Source organism: Megascapheus bottae, chromosome 33, assembly GCF_031878675.1.
Source record: "Megascapheus bottae isolate mThoBot1 chromosome 33, mThoBot2.hap1, whole genome shotgun sequence".
Classification (NCBI taxonomy): domain Eukaryota; kingdom Metazoa; phylum Chordata; class Mammalia; order Rodentia; family Geomyidae; genus Megascapheus; species Megascapheus bottae.
In genome coordinates, this window is record NC_143541.1 from 9,337,605 (window position 1) to 9,358,782 (window position 21,178).

The 21,178-nt window shown below is 44.7% G+C and overlaps 1 protein-coding gene and 1 pseudogene across 1 annotated transcript in view; one reads left to right on the top strand and one right to left on the bottom strand.

Annotated features, from left to right (window-relative positions):
• Nucleotides 1-21,178, bottom strand: part of Mgll (monoglyceride lipase) — a 108,845-nt gene that overhangs the window by 75,621 nt on the left and 12,046 nt on the right. The gene's annotated exons all lie outside the window — the stretch shown is intronic.
• Nucleotides 16,337-16,901, top strand: LOC150042942 (ferritin heavy chain pseudogene; annotated as a pseudogene).

Sequence of the window (21,178 nt, forward strand, 5' to 3'; positions counted from 1 at the left end):
TAGATACCTACCATCCCGTAAGCAGCAAGCACAGGGATAGAGAGAGAGTGGTTGGACAATCTGGGCATGTGACACTTTCAGACAGAATCTTGGAACCCTTAAACCTCAAGTTCAAAAATGTTACAAATCAGGTCCGGAGTCTGGCCTAGTGGTGGAGTGCTGGCCTAGCATGAACAAACACCAGGGTTCAATTCCTCCATACCACATACAGAGAAAAAAGCTGGAAGGGGTGCTGCAGCTCAAGTGGTTGAGTGCTAGCCTTGAGAAAAGCCTAAGGACAGTGCTTAGGCCCTGAGTTCAAGGCCCAGATCTGGCAAAAAAAAAAGTTTCAAATATTGTGTGGTTGTACTTTAAACTTCTCAGAGAAGGGACATCTCCATCGCCTTCCCAGAGGAGGGACATCTCTATCACCTTCTCAGGGAGGGACATCTCCATCGCCTTCCCAGAGGAGGGACATCTCCATCGCCTTCCCAGAGGAGGGGCATCTCTATCGCCTTCCCAGAGGAGGGGCATCTCTATCGCCTTCCCAGAGGAGGGACATCTCCATCGCCTTCCCAGAGGACGGACATCTCCATCGCCTTCTCAGAGGAGGGGCAGCTCTATCGCCTTTTTGGAAGTGCCTAGCATGGCTGACTCCCTGAGCTCAGCTCAGAATTTCCTGGAGGAAGCTTGGGGCACTTGGGAATAAATGAGAAGACATGGGAAGAGGAGGTGACCAAGGAAGAGAAGGGAAGGAGGAGGGGAGGAGGGCCTGGACTCTCCCCATCACACAGTGGGGCAGTCAACAGACAGAGAGCAGAAGATGCTGCTGCTGGGGAAAGCCACCCGTCAGGGAGGTGTGGGCAAGCACGCAGCACCCACAGAAGGCCCACTTCATGCCCTGCCTTAGTGGTGGCAGCCAGTGGTCCCTGCTGTCAGCACTCTAAATTCAAGGAGGCGCTCAGAGACTTGGAGCCCTAAGCCCAGCAGAGGCACGAAGACTTGCTGGGTGTCAGGCTTCCTGGTTAAAGTTCTGCAGATGCCGGGAGAAGAGCTGGTGACGCATTTATATTCCCTCTGTTTAGGCTTGATTATGATGCACATGAAATAAATGCAGTTGACCCTTCACATCTGTGGGTTCTGCATCCACAGATTCAATTAGGCAAAAGTTTGAAAATATTAAAAAATTATACTAAACACGCACCAACACTTTTTCTGGCCATTACTTCCTGAACAATACAATCTAAAATGACTGGCGCAGTATTTGCATTGCAAACTGTCAAGAGCCGGCTGAAGGTAGCCGGGTTCCGCAGTGTGCTGTGTTACCGTGAGATGGCAGAGCCATGCACGTGGGCACGTGTGAGGAGGGTCCTAGGAGTCGTCCTCTAGCGTGCCACGGGCTCTCTCTCCCTCATGCCTCCCAGGCTCCACCAGAGACAGCTTCAAGGATGGAGGCCCGCACTCTGGCCAGAGCTCCAGGTCCTGTCACCTGCCCTGTTCTCTTTCTCCACAACACTTGACTGTTTCTAAGGCTCCACAAAGTATCCCAAGTCCACTACTACAATTGGTTATTCATACGCATCTACCCGTGTGCACAGCTTGCCTTGTTTGTCCACTGAGTAGAACGGCCCTGTCCAGTAGGGCAGTGGGGACCACAGAGGCTGTTGGCTCCTTGAGATGTAGAGGATCAAATGACACACTGGATTTGGAGGCTGGATTAGAAGTAGGAGTAACATGGCATCCATGGTTCTTGTGCTGCTAACACTTGGAGATGAGGTTATTTTGGATATATTGATTTAAGCACAATTGATTATAAAAATTAATTGCCTTTTGTATCTTTTTACTTTGGCAGTAGGTCTACTAGAAAATTTGAAGTTGTTCACGTGGCTGGTATTCTCCTTGATAACAAGGCTTATGACTGGCACATACAGCAGGCTTAGCTGAGTGTTTGTTGAAAACCGAGTAGTAATATAAGCTTTCTCCCCTCTCTCCCAGGCCCTCTTAGTCTTCTCCTCCCACCACCTACTCTGTCTCCCTTCTCTGGTGTTGTAAATAGATGGTAACATTCCTCACCTGCTTAGCCTCATTTTGAATATATAGATGTATAGATATGTGTCATATTTTTGTCCTTGCCACTTACTTCTTTTTGAGCCCTGGCTTTGAGGGCCATGCCGAGCCACACCTCCAGTCTTTTCCTCCATGGAGATGGCCTCACAGACCCTTTCTGCTGCCAGAGCAAGGAGATCTCTTGATCTTAGTCTCCCTCCTACCTACGGCTGCCAGCTACCCACTACTCCACCCAAGCCATGGGTGAAAAGAGTTTCTGCGATCTCTTCTACCCAGAACGTCTCTCTCCCCAGTCTCAACTTCTTAAGAAGATTACAGGCATGTGCCATAGGCGCCTGGTGTCTCTTTAAAACTTTTTTTCCAGGTTAGCCTAAAAGTTTGGGTAAATCCCACAATCCCTTCTAGGGGCAATGACCTAACTGCCCTGAGGATTTCCCACTAGGGCCTGCATCTGAAAGGTGGTGTCACCTCAACACTGTCACACTGAAAAATCAGCCTCTGAGACACTACCCTGTTGGAATAACCATACTGAAGCCCTAGCACCCAGCCTGTGGACAAATGGCATCCAATTAACCTGAAAGAATGCAGGAAAGATAATAGAAAGCAAAACAAAGGTGCTATGCTCTGAAGGGAAACAGTACCCACAGGGCAGGAGTAGGCAAAGGCCTGTGGCCAGCATGTGTCACGTGCTGACAAGGACAGTGCAGGGGACAAGCAGTCACCTGGATGTGTCCCTGATTAGCTCAGGAAGGCACCACTGGGGTGCAGGCTGATGCAGTCACTGAATGAACAGAAGAACAGACATTCATATCCACTTATTCCTCCCGGAGCCTGGTCTGGACCCACAGAATAAGAGCTAAGATGCTCTATTTGTTGTGTGTGTACATGTGCGTGCACGTGTGTGTGTGTGTATATGTTTGCGCATGCATGAATGCGAGAGAGAGAGAGAGAGACAGAGAGAGAGAGACAGAAACAGAGACAGAGAGACAGATAGAGACAGATAGAGAGAGATGGAGACAGAGACAGAGACAGAGGCAGATTGCTAGGGTTTGGGTTTGAACTCTGGGCCTCAATCCTGCTAAGCAAGAGCATTCTACCACCTGAACCACTTGCTTTAGTGTATTTTTCAAATCAGGACTCATGTCTTTGCTCAGTGTTCATTTCAGACCACAACCCTCCCAAGCTCTGCCTCGTCAGTGTCTGAGCTGATAAGCACGAGTCCCTGTGCCTGGACTCAGTGCTCTGGGAATATTTGTGTGCTAGCTAGAGGAGTCATAAAATGAACAAATAAGCATATGAAGACATAATATATATAGTATACATCTTTTGTTTTTACGTGACCACTGCTTAAAATCTAGTTTGGGGATAAAGTTTGCCCATAGAATTTCTCTTTGTTCTCTAAGATTCCACCTCACTCCACTTAGAATGGCCAGGATCCAACAGATGCTGGAGGGGATGTGGCCAGGAGGGATCACGACTACACTGTTGGTGGGAGTGCAAACTCATTCAACCACTATGGAAAGCAGTGTGGCAGTGCCTCAAAAGGCTAAACATAGAACTCCCCTATGACCCAGCAATTCCACTACTTGGCATTTACCCAACCATCCAGAAACAAGGACATACTAAATCCACTAGCACAACAATATTCATTGCAGCACTATTCACCATAGCAAAGATATGGAACCAACCTAGATGTCCTTCAGTTGATGAGTGGATCAACAAGTTGTGGTATTTGTACACAATGGAATTCTATGCTGCTGTCAGAAAGAATGACATCGCCCCATTTGTTAGGAAATGGAAAGACTTAGAAAAAATCATATTAAGTGAAGTAAGCCAGACTCAAAGGAACTTAGGCTCAATGGTTTCCCTCATTTGTCATAATCAGTAGAAACCTTGGGCTCTACTAGCAGATATCTGCAATAGAGCAAAATCTTGATACATAAGGCCAAATAGTATGAAGCTAATTGAAAGGACCTCCAGGATATTGAAACAAAAGCCATATAACGAATGATTGTTGTCCTTAATGTACTATGTTATCTCTCATCTCCTTTGCTGTCCCTTGGGTATCTCATATTGTTACAGTATCTCACTTTGTTATCTGATATATTGAATTTATTTGTATTTGGTTATTTGAAATTTGATAGGGAAGGGGGGAAAACCAAGATGGGAGGGGGGGAGGGTAATGGGTACCAAGACATGTGAAAGGGTATCAATGTATATGAATTAATGCACTTTCTATCTGGCAAATATCATGTAACCCTTTTATTAATTACAATAACAAATATAAAAAAAGAATTTCTCTTTAAGATTTGCAAAAATTAAGGATATTTAAGACCAATCTCTACAGAAATGAAACCCACACTATACATGAGATTACATGAGACTTACATACCAGGTACACATCAAAGCCTGGATACAGTTCGGTTCCAGCACTGGTATAGCACTAGCACAAAATGCCCCTGCAGAACTGCTACGGTGGCTGTGATATTTGGCATGGGAAAAACAAAGCAGGGCAAGGCATGAAGCCCATCAAATGGAGGCTGCTCTACTACAAGACTGGTTAGCTGAGGAGACAAACCCACCATGCAAGTTTGCAGGCAAATGTGTAATCAATCGGTCCCCTGGCTTATAAATTATATAAGAGTAAATCTGTGCTCACTGAGCTTCTGTAGGAGGAAGGGTGTGTTCAGCACAAGTGTGTCTTAGCAGAGAAAGAACAATTTTTTAAACAATGAAGATCTGTATGAGTACACACCCAATGCTATCATCTGTACTCATTCATCCAGTCACTGAAGGCCTAGTCGTGTCTTTTATAAAGTCAGTGTTAGGGATTCAAAATTGAATCAGACTCGGTCCCTGACTTTAAAGAATGACAGTGTACTGTAAAACATCAACATATGGGTAAATAATTAGATGCCATGTAGGAAGTGCAAATAGAGATTTGACAGCTTTAATATGGGATCAAAGAGGAGAAAATATTAAAGTCTGTCTAGCAGTGGTTGGGAACGAGGGAAGGCTGCCAAGAAGGGAATATTTGAGTGGGTTATCAACGAATGAGTAGGAGTACACTAGAGAGGAGTGGAGAGGAGAGGGAGCCAAAAGCATGTGCGGAAGCCAGGCTGTACTGGACACCGGCTGCGTGAGAGGAGGCGAAGCTGACTGTGGTCTGTGGCATTGGTTTGAACACTGGGGTGGCTACCCTAACAAAGCATCCCTAAATCATAGGAGCTTTAAAACAAAAAGTATTAGCAAGGTGACAGTGGCTTATGCCATCATTCAGGGCCTGGACCTGGTCAGAGGGCCAGATATGGCCCACCCCTGAGTGTCTGCATTGCGTTCCTGCCTGTCCTTCCCCCCCCCACTCTTCCTGTGTTCTCCTCCTCCATCTCTGTAGGAGGTGTTCCTTCCCTCCCAGGTACAGCAGAGACGCTGCACAATTGCTCACGTGTGCAGACACAGTAGAAGCAGGGCTGAAGCGCCCTGGGCACAGGAAAGGTAACTCTTGTCCTGGCAGCCACCCAGGCAGCTTAGAGAGTGGCCTGGGAGAAAAAAAGGGAGCAGATACTTGGCGGCCAGACGTCCTGCGTGGGTTAGCTGTGTGTATGTGATCTCTAGGATAACTCTGGGGAAGGGAAATGCAATATGCTTGGATTTTCTGCCTTACTCATCCTGACATGCTACCTCAGTGTAATGGATTTTTTGTTTGGTTGGTTATGGGGCTCAAACAGGCATGAAACCAGTGCCCAGCAATAATGATTCTTTTTTTTTTTTGACTTCTCAGAGCTAGAATTTTTGGACTGTAAAAGGTTACTCCATTCAGACAATAATGAATGAATGCTGCTCCAAACAAACACTTGAATTTGAAAGTGAAAGTCCTGACCCTGTTTGAAAGACACCTTTCAGCCTGTCACTTGTCATCCTAGCTACTCAGGAGGCTGAGATCTGAGAATAACGGTTCAAAGCCGGCCGGAGCACTAAGTCCATGAGACTCTTATCTACATTTAACCACCAGAAAACCGAAGTGGCACTGTGGCTTACGAGGTAGGGCAGTGGCCTTGAACTGAGGAGCTCAGGGACAGTGCCCAGGCATGGGGGTAGGGTGGTGGCCTTGAGCTGAGGAGCTCAGGGACAGCACCCAGGCCCAGGGGTAAGGGGTGGCCTTGAGCCGAGGAGCTCAGGGATAGTGCCTGGGTTTTAAAGGCATCACTGCACTCCATTGCCAGGTGCACAGATGCAGTCGGGCACAGTTGCACTGCCCCAGACTAAACACATGAAAACAAACTTCCTGAGGAGCTGGGAAAGGAGACAGATGCCAAATTCCCAGTGTCTGAATCTGTGTACATATTAAATTTAGGTTGCAACCACTCTCCCGGCTCTCACTGTTACGATGACGCTCAGGCTGGTAGAATCAAAGAAGGTGCTGCATGTGACCTACAGGAGCTTAGCACATTTGTTTTTGCTTCATTTCCAATTCAGGACACCCGTGGTCAGTTACTAACACACTAGGTAGAAACCATCTTCAGATCTGAAGGTATGGTTTCTTCACACACACAGACACGGAGGGGGGGAGGGGGAAGGGAAAGAGAGAGAAATGTCAGTTACTGTGTGCCAGCACGGGTAGAAACCATCTTCAGATCTGAAGGTATGATTTCTTCACACACACAGACACAGATGGGGAGAAGGAAGAGAGGGAAGAAGGGAGAAAGGCAGAAAAGAGGGAGACAGACAGAGACAGAGCCCTTTGCCTTTATGGTATTCAACTAAGTGACCAATCTTAACTTGGGTAATAAAAGACCAAGGGACATCCTGTGCCATCCATTATGTTACACTGGGAGCCTGGCATCTCCTCCATGGTACTCCTTCAAAAAACGTATGACCTGATGTAGTCATGAAAAAGCATCAGACAAATTCACACCAAGAGCCATGTTGGTAGACAAATGGCCTGGATTCTCAACCCATGATTTCATAAAATGTCTGCAAGCTCATGCATGCACACGGAGGATGAAGAACTGTTCTGGCTAGAGGGGGATAAAGAAGCACAATGAAGGAATGCAAACTTTGGACAAGTCATCAAAAAATACTATAAAGGACACTATTGGGGCCATTGGGGAAATCTGTACATAAAGTATATATTTAAAAGGTGCATATAAAAGTTAAATTTGTTGGACAAGACAGCTGCAGTGGTTATTCTGCAGGGTGGTGTCTCTAAGAAATGCATGTTCGTACGATGAGTACCGACGGTTAAGCCAGTAGCTGCCCTAGAGGCTGAGATCTGAGGATCCTGGTTTGAAATCAGCCAGGCAGGAAATCTGTGTGTTGCCACCTGCTGCAGCTCCCCAGCCCACCATAACCAGGGGCAACACAATAAGCTGTGAGACCCAGAAAGGACTGGGAGTTTGAAATGCCTTCTCCACAGTACTCTAAGAATGCTGAGAGTTTTCCAAACAAGGGAATTCAGACTTCTATCCTGGGTGCGGCCTAACTCCACTCTAAACTGCCAGAGAGCCCTAGGTTTATGTAAATTGTAAGCTGTTTATGGTTTAGCTCTCTTTCCCAGAAGGAGAGTGTCCTCTCTATGATTTGTGTACAAAATATTGCCCCAGTTGAAGTTTGTACCTTACTTCTGTCCACAAGACCCATAGAAACCTCGGTGAATGGAGCCTTGGGATCTGCAGCTGGCCAAAGACCACAGGTCTTGTGGTTTCCCAAACCTTCGTTGCTCCAGGTGGCTGTGCCCTGAGCAGCCTGCCTCTGGTTGTAGCCCTGTGGGACTCTTCACCAACCAACCACTGAAAAGCCAGAAGTAGAACTGTGGCTCAAGCCTGGCTCAAGAGTTAAGGGACAGCAGGCAAGCCCTGAGTTCAAACCCCAGGGCCAGCACACTTACACACACACACACACACACACACACACACACACACACACACACACACACACACAATATATGCTTATGCATTCAGAAGTATGACAACTGAAGTTCTCCTTCAAGTGATGTTTTAAAATACATGTGTGTAGTATATGTATACAGAAAGAATGCTAAAACAAAATGAACAGTTGGTGAACTGACAGGTGATAAATTTTTTTCATTATACTATTCTTTTAACTTCTGGGATGGATTTAAAATCTGTCAAAATAAAACTTTAAAAGTATGTTATAAAGGGAAAATTTATGTTTCACGTCAGGGTTAACTTGAGGCTACAAATTCAGGAGAGCTTACAGAGCTGGTTGGCCAGCTGCTTTTAGGGACAAAGCAACAAGTAAATCAAGCAGCTGCGTATTGCATTAAAAATAAGAAGAAAGCAAAGGTCTTACTATGGTCAATGTATGGCCCCACCGTGGCAGAGTTGGACATGGCAAAAGGTGATCAGAGTTTGCAGGCTCCACCCATGAAGCAGTTAATGTGGTTCCCTGGAGACTGGGTTGGTACAGAGTAAGCATGGCCCCTCCCTCCACCTCGCTCACACTTGTGCCTGCCTGTCCCTGTGCGGGGATAGCATAGGTCCCTCACCAGAAGCCCAGCATCTGTGGGCACCATGTTCTTAGACTTCAGAACTGTGAGCCAAAATAAATTTATTTCCTTTATGAGTTATCCAGCCCTGTGTATTTTGTCATAGAAACAGAAAACAGAACTGGTGCTGAGCTCTGCAGAGGAGAGATATAGCCATATGACCTGCAGATTCCCCAGGTTAATGCCATTCAGAGACTCTGGATTTGCCTTTGACAGTAGAGGTGACAGGGAAGACAATGAGAGGGGAGCAGCCAGACCACTCCCATTCCCTCCCATTGGCAACTGCCCTCCCTCCAACCTAACAGGAAGAGAAGAGTCCTGGGAGAGGGGGTTCTGGGGCAGCCCTGGTCAGTGTCTTATCACCGTGATGAGCACAAGCATTTAGGGTGCTCAGTTTCCAAAAAGTCTGTCTGGAGGCAGGAGACAATGGAGGAGCAGGACACCAGGCCTCTCCAGGGGAAGCTCTTGCACAGCCCAGGCCCCAAGGTAGAGAACCCACTTTCCAACCTTTTCTGTGAGCTATACTCTTCTGCCTAGTTGCCTGCCATTTTTCTCTCATGGTGTTCCAATAGATCTTTGCTTGACAAATCTTTGCCCTGATAAACCTCAGTAAATTCTTTTGCCTACCCATGATATTTATATTTGAGGACAGGGGAAGCAAATAGGATTTTTTCCTTCCAAATTACATATTCATGTCAACTTTACTTTTTATTGTTGTTGTGGTAGTTGTTATAATGAACCTCTAGTGCAGTTGTGAATACATGGTTTACTTTTATTTATTTATTTTTTTGCAGTACTGGTGATTGAATCTAGGGCCTCATACATGCTAGGCATGTTTGCATGTGCTCTGCCACTTGAGGCATGTGCCAGTCCCTTTTTGCATTGGTTATATTTAGGCAGGGTCTTGATTTGTGCCCACGCCAGCTCTAGCTACGATTCTCTCACTTGTGCTTCCTTGTGTTTCTAGGGATGACAGGCACATACTACTGTGTCCAACAATTAGTTATGGGGGAGTCTGGCTTCCAACTGGGGATCCCCTGATCTCTGTTTCCCAAGTAGCAAGGATTGCAGGCTTGAGCCAACCTGCCCAGCTACCACATACGCTTCTTTTTTTAAAAACATTACTGGTGTTTGTGAAGAATTTTTATAAACAGCAGATGATAAATAACAATTATGTTTGTCCATGGTGAGCAAACGTAATGCTCATGTGGCCACTTGAAGTTAAAAGTACAAGAGTAGACTCAGAAAATGAATCAAACCATATAAACATTCATAGAAAACAAATTGAAGGAAATCACTAAAATGTGAACAGTGGGTGTCCTAAGCAGAGAAATCATCGATAATTACTTCTTCCCTTTTAGTTTTTAATATTCCCAGTTTTCTATTATAAGCATGCATTATTTTTATAATTGAACAAATGAGCACTATTTTTATAGAACTTAAATGTAATTGCCAAGAACACGTTTGTATTCATGCCAATGGTTGCCACATTTTCTTCCCAGCAGGAAAGCCTGCTTGGGAAACAGAAAAAATCAGTGATGTTCTTAGAGGACATGGGGTTTACAGAAGAAATTAAAGATGCATGGGTGAGACCACGCAGTGGTCTTATTTCACACTTGAGGAAAAGAGCACTGAGATGGGGGCTGGAAGAGCCACCCACAGCTGCTCTGATGATGGGGACCAAGCAGCAGCTTCGGTGTGTCCGGCCAGTGGCCAGACACTTGGCAGCCTGGAGAAGGCCCCTCCCAGGTTTGTACTTGACACACATGCTAATGAGCTGCTATCTTCCATATGGACCAGATTTCTAACCACACCTACTCCCTCAACACCCCCAGGCTGGGTGGCATTCCCAGCAGGCTGCTTACTGCTTCTCTCAGTGGTAGTTTCTGGGGTACTCTTACAGCTCAGAGAAACAAGTCCAGGCCTGAAACTCAGCCGTCACTGGACAGGTCCTCCTCAGCCTATCTCACCCTCCCACCAGTCTGCAGGTTTGAGCTCCGTGGGGCCCTTGGTGAGAGGGACATGCCAAAAGATGTGCAGATGATGTACCTGGATCACAGGGGGTCACAACCAAAGAGCGTCGGACAGACAAAAACATGGGGCTGCAGGGAAGAACAGCCATGATGGCAGAGAGGTCAAGATAGGATGCTTTATGGAAGAGCGGTTAGCTCTTAGTGACTTTCTTCTCGGAAGACTTTTCTCTCATACCTCATCATTAAGACCCAGCCCACCTGCACTCCCTTCCTTCAAACTGCCCTCATCTCCTTGCAGAATTGGAGCATTGCCAGCTTGCCACTATGTCACACACCAGACCTCCTACTAAATCCAGATGGCCACAGCTAACAGTGAACTTGACAGTGGGGTGGGCATGGCTGATGGTCTGAATTCTCTCCACCGATCTACTAGTTGACCAGAAATGAGGCAATCAGAGAAGTGGGTGAATATCCCACATGTGCAACCAACTTATCACAGGACGCAGGACTGGAAGGCTACAGGGCAGGCTGCCTGAGTTTCTCACCAAAGACATTATGAGAAAAAGGTAAGGACATAAGTAAGAATCCTCACGTTAAGGAGATTTAAGATCTATTGGAATATGAAGATCTCAATTCACACAACTGACCGTTCAGTGTTAGAGCATGTACTTGGCATGCGAAACAGCCAGGACTACATCCCAGCCCCCTAAAAATAACAAAAAAAAAACCCTCTCCTGACTCACATAAATCAAGTCCAGTGAATTATGAATTGTCAAGGGTAATACGCATATAGGATTATCTGACGATACTACTGGATTAACTGCAATACAAGTCAAAACTGACCAGTAATTGATAACTGTTGATAGAAACTATTTGTTCTGTTTATTCTGTTCTATGTATGTCCAATTTTTTCCAAAATAAAGTCTTCTAAAATGTTTGACAGTTTCCCATAGCCTCCTGAGGTGCTACCTAACCAAAGAATGAATCTGGGTTGGTTTCCTTGTTAATGAAAACAATTCCTAAGACAAAATTACACTATCAAGAGTTAAGATTTCAGAAGTCCCAGTCCGTGGTCGGGTGGCCCTTAGGCTTGGTGTGCTGTGATGATACACTGTATTAAGGTAGCAGCAAAATTGCCTACCTCGTGGACAGAAAGTGAAAGGGAGGGGAGGCAGGTCCCATAATCCACTAGGAGAGCATGTCCTAGTGACTTCCTCTTTCCACCCCACCCCTCCTAAAGATTCCCCACCTCAAGGGAGTGCCAGGCTAGGGACTGAACCTGTAACACATGAGCCTTTAGGGAACATTCTAGGTCCAAATTATAAAACAATGTAAAACATGTAAAGATGGCCAACTTTGGAAATCTGTACTAGGCAACTTAAGAAGAAGCTTTCTAGCAGAAAAGAAACTGATGTCCAAGATGTGTGTGATAACTGGGCACCATGGGTCACGCCTGTCATCCTAGCCCCTCAGGAGGCTGAGATCTGAGGATTGAGGTTCAAAGCCAGCCCAGGCAGAAAAGCCCATGAGACTCTGATCTCTAGTTAACTAGCAAAAAGGTGGGAGGTGCGGTGGCTACTCAGGGGGCGGAGATTTGAGGATTGTGATTCAAAGCCAGCCCAGCCACTGAAGTCTGTGAGACTTTTATCTCCAATTAATCAGTAGAAAACTGGAAGTGGTGCTATGGTTCAAGGAGTAGGGCAGTAGCCTTAAGCTGAAGAGCTCAGGGACAGTGCACAGGCATAGAGTTCAAGCCCCACGACCAACAGGAAAAAAAATGGTGAGAGTGAAGGTATGGGTCAAGTGATGAATGCCAGCCTTAAGTGAAAAGCTAAAGGACAACATGCAGGACCTAGGTTCAAGCCCCAGTATTGGTACATGTGCACATAGACAGACAGACAGACGCATGGACACACACACACACACACACACAGACACACACACACAGACACAGACACAGACACACAGACACACACACACACACACACACACACCTGATGGAGGTTAAGTCCTTTTAAAGGTCTGTGAGGAAAAAAAAATCTGTTCTAAACCTCTCTTCTTGGCTCAGAGATGTATTAATCCACCGATACACTAGATGCTGTGCAGTAATGCACCTCAAATTCCGTCATCCCCTTTTCATGGCTTCTCACTGAGTGTGTCTGTCTCCACATTCTCCCTCTAATGATAACAGTCACATTGGATTGGGCCTACTCTAGGACATCTAGGAACATGACTTTTAGGGGGCCATGATTCATCTCATAATACGACTGATGGTACCGTTCTCTGTCCCCTTAGGGATCTGCCCCTGAAGACGTCTTCGTAGCACCAAGTGCTCATTCTCCCTTCCTACCGTTTCATTCAGAGGATACGCCAAGGCTCATCCGTTCCATTTGGCCACGGCTGGAAACAGGCTTTGCTTCCTAGGTTTGTCCAGGTTGGTCCATAGGTGATGTTGCCAGGTCACCGGGTTGCCTGCACATCTGCAGTGTAACAGCAATGCCTGCCAAGGTTTTGTCCTTGGGGGCTGTGGCATGTCACTTCTTTCAGGAGGGTTTACTGTTCCTCCAGCCTTGCCAAGGAAGCATATCTTAATCTCCCAGATTCTTGCCAGCCTGCTTTCTTTGTTTAGTGTAGTTCTCACTCCTTTCATGAGTGGAGTGAAGCATCTTTCCACATATTTTGGGTTCATCAATATTTCTTTTCTAAGAGTTGACACTTTTTTGTTGTTGGATTATTACTTCATTTAATTCTACATTTCCAGACACTTCTGACATTAACCAGAGTAGCCCTCTGTCTGTGACGTGAGGCACAAGTATGTTCTCAAATCTATCATTTGCCTGCAAACTTGGCTTTTTTAGCTTTTCGTTTTGGAAATTTCCAGGCATTTACGTAAGTGGAGAGTTATGCAATGAACCCCTGTGCTTACCACTCCAGTTCAGCAGCCAGCACCACATGGCGTCCTGCTCCATCTAGCATCCCATCACACCCACCCGCTCCACCATGCAGCATTTTATCTGTAAATAGTCCAGTGGATCCGTAAAGGATAAACCCGACCACCACACCACTACTATACATACAAAATTAACAAGGATTCCTTAACGTCAGGGAATTATCAATGGTCAAACTTCCCTGAACATATATTGCTATTAATCGATATGTCTTTTAAATCTCTTTTAATCTATGCAGCTACCCTTGAATTTTATTTTTACGGAATTGGATTGCTGAGGCAGGGATTCCCATGCTCTGAGCTTTGCTGTATACATTTCTACTGTGTCTTTTAACATGTACCTCTGTCCTTGAATTTTCTATAAATTGGTAAGTAGATGTGCAGGCTTTATCTGATATAAGTTTGGTGGGAGGAAGGCAAGACAGCATCATTGGTGATGTGTGCCTCTTTCAAGAGGCGTGTTGTGTCAGACATAGTGGTACATGCCTGTGCTCCCAGGGCTGAGAAAGCAGAGGAGAGGAAAGAAGAGGAGGAAGGAGGGGAAGATCTATTTGTTATGCTAGTCACAACCATTCACTAATTCAGCAATGCATTTAGGTGTCTCAAAATTATTCTTTTCAAATTCTATCATCCTTTCTTCCATTATTTTCTAGACTACTCCTCTAAAGAGAAATTTCCCATCTGTTACTTGATAAACTGAAAGTATAGGTCATGTAGCAAAGTCTGATAAATGCTTGAGTCCTCTCTTCTAAGGCCACTTTAGAGAATAGTGATAAGCTTCTCAGGATTCGCCAAAGGGGAGATTTTATTATTCCCATCAGGAGCTCATCTCTTTCAGCACATTGTATATTTCAGTCTGTGATAGTAATCATCCTTGCTGATGCCTCAGTTGTCCCATCTTTGGCTGGCAAAGACCATGTTAATTGGTTTCTGAACTCTTCTAACAGAACCTCAGTCACCACTCTCTCCCCTACTGTTTCCTCTCATGAGTTGTTGCTGGTCTATCTTGTTTAGTTTCCACTTGGCATCTGGAATCAGCCTTTCCTCCAAAAAATCCTTCTTTTTGTGATAAGTGGTATTTAGAGATGACAATGCAAACACTCATAGGAAATAATATATTCTAATTGGCATGTGGAGCCTTACTTGCGGCGGTGTAAAAGAAATAGTCAAAACCCCCCGTGTTCCTAGAATATGTCTACTGAAACCAGGTGCTGGTCACTCACGCCTGTACTCCTAGTCATTCAGGAAGCTGAGATCTGAGGATCACAGTTCAAAGCCAGCCTGGGCACAAAAGTCCATGAGACTCTTATCTCCAGTTAACCTCCAGAAAACCACTGGCGCTGTGGCTCAAGTGTTAGGGAATTAACCTTGAGCTGAAGAGCTCAGGGACAGTGCTCAGGCCCAGAGTTCAAGCCCCACGACTGACAAAAACAAAACAAAAAAAAAAGCAGGGGTATACTGAAATGAAACTATCAATAGGCACACCAAAAATAATGGGCATGAGAGAACATCAAATTAAGGATTCAGAAAATGTAATCAAGTAGAACACCTAAGATATAAAGCAAAAAGAAAAAATTGAAAAACATGGAGGAAAAAATCAAGGGGCATAGAAAACAGTTCCAAACCCTTCAATGTTCGACATTCCCTGATGCAGTAAAAGAGAGAATGACATAGTAAAACATTAATAATTACATGTAGATGCAATAGATCCTCTGTATCCACAGGTTTTGCATGGATAGATTTATTCAAGCACAGATTGAGAATACTCAGAAACAATGGCATTTATACTGAACACGTGGACATCTTGCTTGTAATTTTTCCCTAAACAATACAATAAGACAGCTATCTGCTTGTTGTTCACATGTACTGAATATTATACATACTCTAGAGATTATCTAAAGCATGTGAAAAAAAGGTGTGAGGGTTATAGGCAAATGAGCTTGAGCACCCATGAATTTTGGTTCCCATGGGGGGGCCCCAGAACAATGCCTCTTGGATGCCAAGGAACAACTAGGATTAGCCCACTGGTACTTTCTTAGAAATAGGACAGTGACTCATTCAACTTGATTATTAAAATGGACTGTTGGGGGGCCAGGAATGTAGCCTAATGGTAGAGTGCTTGCTTAGCACTGGGTTCAATTTCTCAGTATCACATATACAGAAAAAGCCACAGTGGTACTTGGCTCAAGTGGTAGAGTGCTGTTAGCCTTGAGAAAGCTCAACGACACTGACCAAGCCCTGAGTTCGAGCCCCAGGACTAGCAAAAAAAAAAAAAAAGACTGTGGAGATGTATTTCTAATAGAGTATTTACATAGGAACAGCAAATATTTAAGTCTTATTCCTCATACATGTGTACATAAGTCTGTGTAACTGGAGTTTTTACACATATCTAGGCCAAGTTCACATTCACTTAGGCGCTGTCACTGAAGTTACCAAAGTGACTCTATCTACATTCTTAGCCTCTGCTTGAATCTCCTATCAAAAGCCATCAAGGGAATTAAGGCTTTTAATTAGGAAAGAAGAGGTTAAGAGAACAAGAGGATATATAGTATAAACAAAATAAATACAAAATAAGCAAAGTGATTTTCCTAGATTTTCTGTTGACCTAGAGCAAACCGTGGAAGGGAAACACATGGGCTTTGATCTAATCCAGTTCTGCTGCTTCTGTGTGGCCTGCTAGATACAAAGGTCTTTTCATGGACAGAAAGAGTCAAAGGAGAATTAGAGTGGACTATAAACCATACTGTGGCCAGACATTCTTCACAGAGAGTCACCACAGCTTCTTGCTTCAACAGTGCTTGAACAGAGCCCGACGACCTCCATCCCCGCCGCCTGCTCAGAGCCAACAACTCCCCTGCCACCATGATGACCACATCCCCCTCCTAGGTGTCACAGAACCAACACCAAGACTTGGTGGCCGCCATCAATGACCACATCAACCTGGAGCTCTACGCCTCCTACGTCCACCTGCCCATGTCTTACTACTTCGACCGAAATGATGTGGCTTTGAAGAACTCTGCCAAATAATTTCTTCACCCATCTCACGAGGACAGAGAACGTGCGGAGAAACGGACGAAGCTGCAGAACCAGCGTGGCGGCCACATCTTCCTGCGGGATATCAAGAAACCAGACCGCCATGACTGGGAAAGCGGGCTGAATGCAGTGGAGTGTGCATTGCACTTAGAAAAAAAAGTGTGAATCAACCACTACTGGAACTGCACAAGCTGGCCACTGAAAACAATGACCTTCACTTATGTGACTTCACTGAGGCTCATTAACTGAATGAGCAGGGCAAATCCATCAAAGAAGTGGGTTGCGCAGGATGGGAGCCCCAGAATCGGGCAAGGCAGAGCATCTCCCTGACAAGCACACTCTGGAGACAGGGATGAGGGCTGAGCCTTTGATCGATCCCCCAGAGCCACAGTGACTTCTGGTCACCCAGGCAGTACATGCATGTTGGGTTACCATTACCTTTTCTATAAGTTGTACCAGAACATCCTAAGTTCTTGTAATTTGTACCATTCCTTCATATAAAAGAAATGTGGCTCCTGGGCTGGGAGTTTGGCCTAGTGGTTAAAGTGCTTGCCTAGCATGCATGAAGACCCGGGTTCGATTCCTCGGTACCACATACATAGAAAAAAGCCGGAAACGGTGCTTAAGCTCAAGTGGTAGAGCTCTAGCCTTGAGAAAGTCCAAGGACAGTGCTCAGGCCCTGAGCTCAAGCTCAGGACTGGCCAAAAAAAAAAAAAAAAGAAATGTGGCTCCTAATACAAACATATACATATATATATATATATATACACAAACACACACATACACACACACACACACACATATATATAGTGAACATGAACTTCAAATTCCAATGCCTGTAACTGAGGCTCCACTGGACTCACATTCATCAGTTTACATGTTATGATGGTTACTTTCAAATTACAGTTGAGCATTTGCAGCAGACTCTTTGGCCCAGTGGCTAGCAAAACCTATTTACTTCCTATCCAACAATATTTGCCTTTTCTGAAAAAGGCGTACTAGAAAATACAGTAACATCGTAACATTCCCTTTGGAAACAGATGAGGAGATGCACCTCTCTCTGGAGCATGAGGGCAGCAGTCAAGCATCATCAAATCACTGCTAGTGTAATGGTGAGGTAAGCACCTCTTGTAATGTTTATTCTTCCTTCAAGGTGCTGAGGTGATTGACACTGATTGACGACAAGTCTTTGATCTTTCCCTGGAGCCCCATCTGAGCAAAGGACTGTCAGAAAAGTGGCCAGTTAAAGGAGCCTGCACCATCTCGGGCAGCTCTGAACATTCTCTGGCCACATTGAAGAAGCTCTATGACAACCACAGATGCCTGCTGCCAACATGCAGCTGAGGCTCCTGAAGGCACTGCCAAAGCAGCTACCTTGCACCGACCTTCCTGCCTTGCCAAGCCTTGGCAAACACTTGATGACCCTGAAGCCATCCCCACTTAGGTCAGAGGAGCACCAGTGCCCTTGATGGCCTAGTAGAAGACTGGTGATTGGCGTAAACACAACCCTTCATTTCCATAAGTGACTGTCCTGACTGACCATAGAAACTGTGACATGATCAGTACAACGGCCATTGCCACATTCTCTTTTGGCTACATAAGCAGGCTGTCTGCCAAACCTGTGAGTCAGAAGGGTGACCCCACTTGCCCCACCCCCTGGGCACCAACACACACAGAGAGAAGGTGGTTGACTGGGAAACTCAGCTGAGGCAGCACTGGGAATTAAACGGAGAGAGTTGGTGGCAGGAGTGGCACAGAGCTCACAGTGACTCCGATTGACAATGGAAGCCTAGGCAGCAGTCACATCAGACGGCAACCTGTCCAAGCCGGCAGCCATGGGAAGTTCAGGGGAGAGTATCTATGGACAGTGCAAGGCAGCCATAAGCACTCCAAGCCCTAAGTCACAAAGCACGAGCTTTCACACTGGTGCCTGCAGAGAGCTATGGGGGCTATGGGTAGCCCCTGCTGACCACCACGCCCAGAGATGTCAGCCTGTGGGCTAGCGCTGAGGTGTGGAGGCTGGCGGGGGGTGGGGGGCCTGCAGTTACTTGCTGCTGTTACCAGAAGTCTCAGTTGCGTCCTCTGTCCTTGCATTTGTGCCAGAAAAGATTGCAAAATGTGAAATATACTGAAAGCAGCAGCAAAGTTCATTGAGAAAAGTAAAGTTTACTAAAGGAAGGGAGACTATGTCCCCATAGAGGAGAGTAGGCCAAATCAGATAATCAATGTTATATTTTCTGGGGTTCAGTTTTATTAAGGTTTAGGGGAACTTTTTTTGCCAGTCTTGTGACTGGAACTCAGGGATTGAGCACTGTCCTTGGGTTTTCTCAAGGCCAGCACTCTACCACTTGAGCCACAGCACCACTTCTGGCTTTTTCTATGTATGTGGTACCAAGAATCGAACCTAGGTCTTCCTGCATGCTAGGCAAACACTCTACCACTAGGCCCAACTCCTGGCCTCTGAAGGGGGAGTTTTAAGTAACTCTTTGGTAAGTTTATCAAGATAGCACTGAGATTTACAACAATTATATTTTACTATAAAACATACCACACCCTTTTGCTATAGGCTTATTTTTTTAATTCTTCCATATTTTGTCCTAGTTTTATCTTACATATTTTTATTTTGGAAGAATCTTTTATTTAAAGACAAAACCTTGTGCGACCATGTAAAAATCATTTGAATCCTCAAAATGCCCTCTTACTTATGGTTTTTCTATATTACCTCATGTGCTACTCTATTTCATCAATTGTGTCTCAGCATAAACTCACCATAAACAGTCCTTTTGTGATATGTTATTAGCCTTTATCTGCCTATTCACTTTGTGGAAGAATCTATGTTTTTAGTTTTACATGTTAACAGGTGTTCCCCGCCCCCCCCACACTACCTTGTGTGGGTTTCTGTGTTAGTAAGCTTTCTGCTACTATAGATACCAGAGACAATCAACTTATAAAAAGAATCTTTTATATTGGCTTGGTTTTGAAAGTGTCAGTCAATGATCAGCTGGGCCCACTGACTTTGGGCCTATGACAGGAGGAGAGGGAGAAAGGGAAAGGAGAAAGGAGGAGAGGGGGAGAAGAGAAGAGGAGAAAGGAGATGAAGAGGAGAGGAGAGGAGAGGTAAGGAAGGGAGGGGGGATGGAAGGGGAGAAGAGAGGAGAGGAAAGGAGAAGGGAAAGGTAGAAGTTCCACAATCCTCTTGGAGGCCAAACCTTCAATGTCCTGAAAATTTGCACTAGATCCTGGCTCTCAAAGGCTCCACCACTCCCAGACATATCACAGGACTCAACATGCATCTCTTCTTCTTGCAAACCTCTATTTCACAAGAGTAGATATATATTTAACCAACAGTATTTCAAAGTGGTTGTTCATTTTTATACTTCCAAAGGAACCAGAGAGGGTTCTAATGCCCCACATAAAGCAATTACTTGACTTTGTCAATCTTTTAACTATTAGCCTTTCTTTGAATATAGAGTGGGACTTGATCATGGTTTTGACTGCATCTCAGGTGACTAATGGTATTAGCAACGCTTCAAGTTTTATTGTCCATTTTTACTTCTCCCTTTTGAAGTGTCTACTTAAGACTTTTGCCTATGAAAAATTAGGTTCCAGTGACATTTGTTGAAAAATCAATTGGCTACAGTCATGTACTACATAATATTTTGACTACTGATGGACTAGCACATGTTACAGAAATCCCATAGGGTGACATCACCTAATTACACATAGACATCTTCATTTTCATACATTCTCTGTGCTGTTTTCACAATGGCAAAAGCAATAGGAAACACGTCTCAGGAGAGATCCTTGTTGAAAAGCATGACTAGATAGTGAGTCTATTTCTGGGCTGTGTTTCAATCATCCATTTGTCCATGCTTATCCAGTACCAACTGTCTCTTGGTAGGCAGTACCCAACTGTCTACCTTATAGTAGGTTCTGAAACCAGACTGCGAGTTCTTTACCTTTGCTCTACTTTTGGTGCTTCATTTTCTTTTACTCCACATAAGTTGTTAAAATTTGCTTATCAGTTTTTGTTTTTCAAAAGAGGCTGCTGGATTTTGGACTGGGGTCTGATTAAATCTATAGGTCAATGTGGAGAAAATATTTTAATTTCTTTGAGCTTTTCAATTCATTAATGTGATATATTTTATACTTTTAGATTTTATTATCTTCAAGCAATGAATTATATATGAAAGCACTTTCTAATGTACAAAATGTGGGTTATTTATATGTACTGGCCAAGAAAATAGATTCTTTGATTTTCCTTACGTCCCAAAGTTAATTGATGAAAGATCTAACACCAAAGGGGAAAAGCCCTCAGTAAATGTTATATTGATGAGGAGCCTTCGTCATTCAGATATTTAAGTTATAGTAAAGCGATTCAACTTTTGAGTACAATGGTAACTTTTAGTGGAAAAAAGTCTGCTTGCCACTGTGTCAAAAAAACTCATCCGATCTTAATATCTGAAAGACTTGTTCCGATATCCATAATCTATGTGCTCAGACAGCTTTCATTTTTGACTGGGAGAATACCCCCTGGTTCTCAGCTAGTGGCTGCCCATGTCAAATGCCCCTCAGCTTCTTCCTGGACCACTGAAATAAATAATATGTCCATTTCTCTCTGTGTCTCAGTCTTTCAGCTGGCAATTTATCCTGCATGCTGAATCCAAAGTT